The sequence below is a fragment of the Schistocerca piceifrons genome, chromosome 5 (assembly GCF_021461385.2).
Source record: "Schistocerca piceifrons isolate TAMUIC-IGC-003096 chromosome 5, iqSchPice1.1, whole genome shotgun sequence".
In the NCBI taxonomy this organism is placed as follows: Eukaryota; Metazoa; Arthropoda; class Insecta; order Orthoptera; family Acrididae; genus Schistocerca; species Schistocerca piceifrons.
In genome coordinates this window covers 324257430-324262687 of record NC_060142.1, presented here as the reverse complement: position 1 = coordinate 324262687, position 5258 = coordinate 324257430, and the positions used below count along the sequence as shown (strand labels likewise).

Here is a 5258-nt window from a genome sequence, read left to right as displayed (position 1 = left end):
AAAATAAGATTATCAATTTCATTTGCAAATTAATTAAATACCAAACCACTGAATAACATAGCGAACGCCACAAAACGTCATGCCGATGCGGTGGTTTTTCAGGCATCACATTGTTTATAACGTGATTCTCCTGAACTACGATAGGTAGTTGGGTTCTATCCCCAAAACGATTAGTGCTTAACAGTAAGGGATGAGTACCAAAATTTGTATTAACCGGTCCGGTGGTTTAGGGGTAGATATGGAACGTATTTAAAGAGCGAGTGCTTTATTTCAACTATTACCTTTTACTGGCGCCTCCCGCCCCCTCCCCGTCCTGCCGCCAAATTTTTCTCCCATTATCGTATCTCCCATTCCCCTTTCTTCTCATTCCTCTCCTCTCTCTAAATATTGCCTTCACGTACCTTTCCGATCTATAGCTCTTCTCTGTATTCCTTCCATATTTAAGCCTTCCCTTCTTCGTTTATAGCCAACGGCCTTGTCGCAGTGGTAACACCAGTTCCCGTCAGATCACCGAAGTTAAGTGCTGTCGGGCTGGGCTAGCACTTGGATGGGTGACCATCTGGTCTGCCGAGCGCTATCGGCCAGCAGGGGGCACTTAGCCCTAGTGAGGCAAACTGAGGAGCTACTTCATTGAGAAGTAGCGGCTCCGATCTGAGAAACTGACATACGGCCGGGAGAGTGGTGTGCTGACCACATGCCCTTCCATATCCGCATCCGGTGACGCCTATGGGCTGAGGATGACACGGCGGCCGGCTGGTACCGTTGGGCTTTAGTGGCCTGTTCGGGAGGAGTTTAGTTTAGTTTAGTTCTTTGTATATTACTATCCTCCCAACTGAACACCTGATACCCGTACAGTAGCTTTTTGTTCAATAGGCTGATTCTCTCTAGCCCATATCATGTTCCTACGAAAGTTTCCCATTTCTACTCTAATCATTACTGCTTTACAATTTTGCACTTATTGTGAAACCCATTTTTTTACTACGTTTTACCCTTTGCCTACTACATTTCGTTCCATCACTTAAAGATAATATACAGTGTACGTTTCCAAAGATTCCCCACTTCTTGATTAGCTACCTTGCTCAATACCTTACGTTTTAATTTGCATCAATTTTTGTTCAGTGTTCACATCTGCTACTGGAATTATTTTACAGTTTAAAGTTTGATTTCCGAATATCCAGATTACCATCACATCATCTATTGGAAACCATCTCATACCACCAGGCCTACAATACTTATTCAGATGTCATGAGTGACTAACGTTGCTCGTCGGAAAACACTATCAGACAGTTTCCGTATAGTCCATGAAGCCGTAACGCTTTTCTTTGTAATCGGTTTCTTATGATCAAATTGAAGTACGCACAAAGTTAAGTTTTCATCTCCCGTCACAAAGTGAATCATTTCTTTCCTTTCCTCTTACTATTAGTGTTAGTACCCATATATATACTTTTGCTGAAAATACATCTAAATAAATGTTGGCAACCAGAATAAATCGTATAAACTTCGACTTGAAACATAGATTATAAATGTTAGGCTTACCCCAATCCGTATATAGATATGACAAAATAAAGCACGCATGATGTCCTAAAAGCGTGAAGAAGAATTAAATCTATTCGAGATGGTTATTCATTTGTTCCACGTTAGTATTTGCATGATACGCAAAACATATGCCTATGGAGCAGCAATCTACAACCAACACACAAATTCCAATAATAAAGAATATATTTTAAACGTGTGGATTTTAATATTTATTCCAAACACTATAAACATTGGAAGCCATTGCTTAATGTTAAGGAATCTTTCTTGACAGTTTAAATGTTATTACTTTGCCGAATATTCGATTGTACAGACGGATGATAGAACAGCCACTTCAAAATTTATATTCATTTAACTTAGGAGGAAAAGAAGATGCCCTAAAAGCAGTATCCCGATAATGGTCCAAACTGTATGCTTCCTCAGCTCTGCCTTCTTTCTTTTCATTTCTCTCATCTGACAGTACTGAAAGTACCTTACATTCCAAACCAGGTACGGTTTCAAATCTATATGTTGCTTGAGTTGTGTCTTCTTTCTTTTCATTTTTCACATCTAATGGTACTGAAAGTACCTTACATTCTAAATCAGGTTTGGAGTCACATCTAAATGTTACTTCAAGTGTGTCTTCCTTGTTTTCATTTTTCACATCTAATGGTACTGAAACTACCTTACATTCCAAATCAGGTTCGGAGTCACATCTATATATTTCATGAGGAGTGACTTCTTTGTTTTCATTTTTCACATCTAATGGTACAGAAAGTACCTTAAATTCCAAATCAGGTTTGGAGTCACATCTATACGTTACTTCAAGTGTGTCTTCCTTGTTTTCATTTTTCACAGCTAATGGTACAGAAAGTACCCTACATTCCAAATCAGGTTCGTGGTCACATCTATATGTTCCGTGAGGAGTGTCTTCTTTGTTTTCATTTTTCACATCTAATGGCACAGAAAGTACCCTACATTCCAAATCAGGTTCGGAGTCACACCTATATGCTACTTCAAGTGTGTCTCCCTTGTTTCCTTTTTTCATATCTAATGGTACAGAAAGTACCTTAAATTCGAAACCAGGTTCGGAGTCACATCTATACGTTACTTCAAGTGTGTCTTCCTTGTTTTCATTTTTCACAGCTAATGGTACAGAAAGTACCTTACATTCCAAATCAGGTTCGGGGTCACATCTATGTGTTACATGAGGTGTGTCTTCTTTGTTTTCATTTTTCACATCTAATGGTACTGAAAGTACCTTACATTCCAAATCAGGTTCGGAGTCACATATATATGTTACTTCAAGTGTGTCTTCCTTGTTTTCATTTTTCACAGCTAATGGTACAGAAAGTACCTTACATTCCAAATCAGATTCGGGGTCACATCTATATGTTCCATGAGGAGTGTCTTCTTTGTTTTCATTTTTCACATCTAATGATACAGAAAGTACCTTACATTCCAAATCAGGTTCGGAGTCACATCTATATGTTAAATGAAGTGTGTTTTCTTCCTTTTCAGTTTTCCCATCCAATGGTACAGAAGGTACTTTAGGTACAAATTGGGGCTCTATGTCAAATGTATTAGTTACTTGAGTTGTACCTTTTTTGTTTTCATTTTTCTGATGCAATGATAGAGAATGTTTCTAGGAAAGAACTTGGGGATAGTTCTCGAGCTTCTCCTCATTTTAATGACGCCACAGATTGAATTTGAATTCCGAGGGTTCTTTACTTTTATCAAGGATCACGTTTCGCACCATAAATCTCCCTATGTATGTAACTTCTGGTGATATCAGCTGTGATTTTGTTTCACTTGCCGTGGTGTTGATATGTGAATAAAGATGTGTTGTTAGGTCTCCCACTGCCGTGAAATTTCCAATGCCAGTTTCTCGTGGCAACTGTTGACGAGCAGTATTATTTTTCGCTACATCGATGCTCCGTTCTCGCCCAGTGATGTCGTAGCAGGTGACATCAGTTTTCGGCTTTAGTTCAGGCCCCACGCTGTCAGTGAAGTCCTTCTGCCGTTGCCTATCCTAAACATCAACATAGTGTTAAGTATTTGTTTTTGAATAGGCAAATATTTAACAATTGTCCTTGCTGATGATAGTAATAAAACCAATACAAAAATATATATTCTGATCTCCTTTATAGATATAATCTGCATGTTAATAATAATAATAAACCCCGTGGAGGCTCGGGAAAAGAATAGGCCTTCGGTATGTTCTGCCAGTCGGAGAAGTCGACCAAAATAACAAACCACTAATAGGGCTAACCCCCCTTTTAGTGTGATTAGTTTGTTCAGGACAGAACTAATGAAGCCTTGGACAAGCGCTGTCATAGTCGGGGACGATGCTTGAACCCTACGCCCGTCCACAATGGTAATGACACTGCTAGCCACACGGAAAATGATTTAAATCCAAATAGAGGTGTTTTGCAGGACATGCTTCCTGCAACCACTCTAGAAGGAAAACAAAGACAGAGGACGAGATGGTCAGATGAAGTTAACCGATACCTCATGTTCTGTTATTACCAAGCAACAAACTTAGGAACCAACACAACTGGATACAGATCACAGGTGTATACAACATTTATTACCAGATACCCAGAATTAAAATTTTTAACAGAACAACGACTAGTTGATCAAATTCGTGTAATAATCAAAAATAACAGGATACCCCAGTCAGAATTAGAAACCATCAAACAACAATTACAACAAATACTGGAAAAAAATAATGTGAAATCAGAAGAAGAAGAAGAAAATAAAGTAATGGACTCAAACATCCCAGAGCAAACAAACAAAGAACAACACACATCAATTAAACAATCAGCGGAAAACGAAATCTTAAGACAGCCGCCAGAGCAAGCACAAATAGAACATGAAGTGACACACATTTTAAATATAGAAGAAAAATTTCAGTTGATGTATATAGAATACAAAGACACAAATACAGACGTTAGACCATTCTTGCATAGACCACCAAATAACCCACAAGTCGAAACAACAATAACCACTATCAACACAATCATACACAACAAAATAAATGAAAATACAACTATGGAACACTTGCAACTACTGGTTTATGTAGGAGCACTCACTACATTAAATATACACACTAGGCAGAGATCAGAACCAACCAACACACAGAAGAAACCCATAAAACCAGCATGTCAACACAGGCTACAGATCAGAATAGAAAAACTGAGAAAAGACATCGGACAGCTAACACAATTTATAAGAAATGAAATATCAGACAAAAATCGAAAAAGGTTTGGTAAAATCTCACAACGAGAAGCGATAGAGCAATTAGATGAAAAGAAGCAGAAATTACAAGCATTAGGCAAACGACTTAGAAGATACAAAAAAAGTGAAAATAGAAGGAAACAAAACCAAACATTCAACACAAACCGAAAGAAATTTTACCATACAATAGATAACACACACATTAAAATAGACAATCCACCAAACATAACAGACATGGAACACTTATGGAGCAACATATGGTCAAACCTGGTACAACATAACAGACACACATGGTGGATACAAGCAGAAACAGACTCATACAAGATAATACCACAAATGCCTGAAGTGATAATTTTGCAACATGAAGTCACCCGAGCAATTAATTCTATGCACAATTGGAAAGCCCCTGGAAATGATAAAATAGAAAATTTCTGGCTAAAGAAGTTCACCTCAACACAATCACATCTAACTAAATTATTTAACGATTACATTGCACATCCATACAC

At 38.1% G+C, this 5258-nt stretch overlaps 1 pseudogene; it reads left to right on the top strand.

Moving 5' to 3' along the window:
* Positions 1-465: 465 nt before the first annotated feature.
* Positions 466-583, top strand: LOC124799347 (annotated as a pseudogene).
* Positions 584-5258: the final 4675 nt, after the last annotated feature.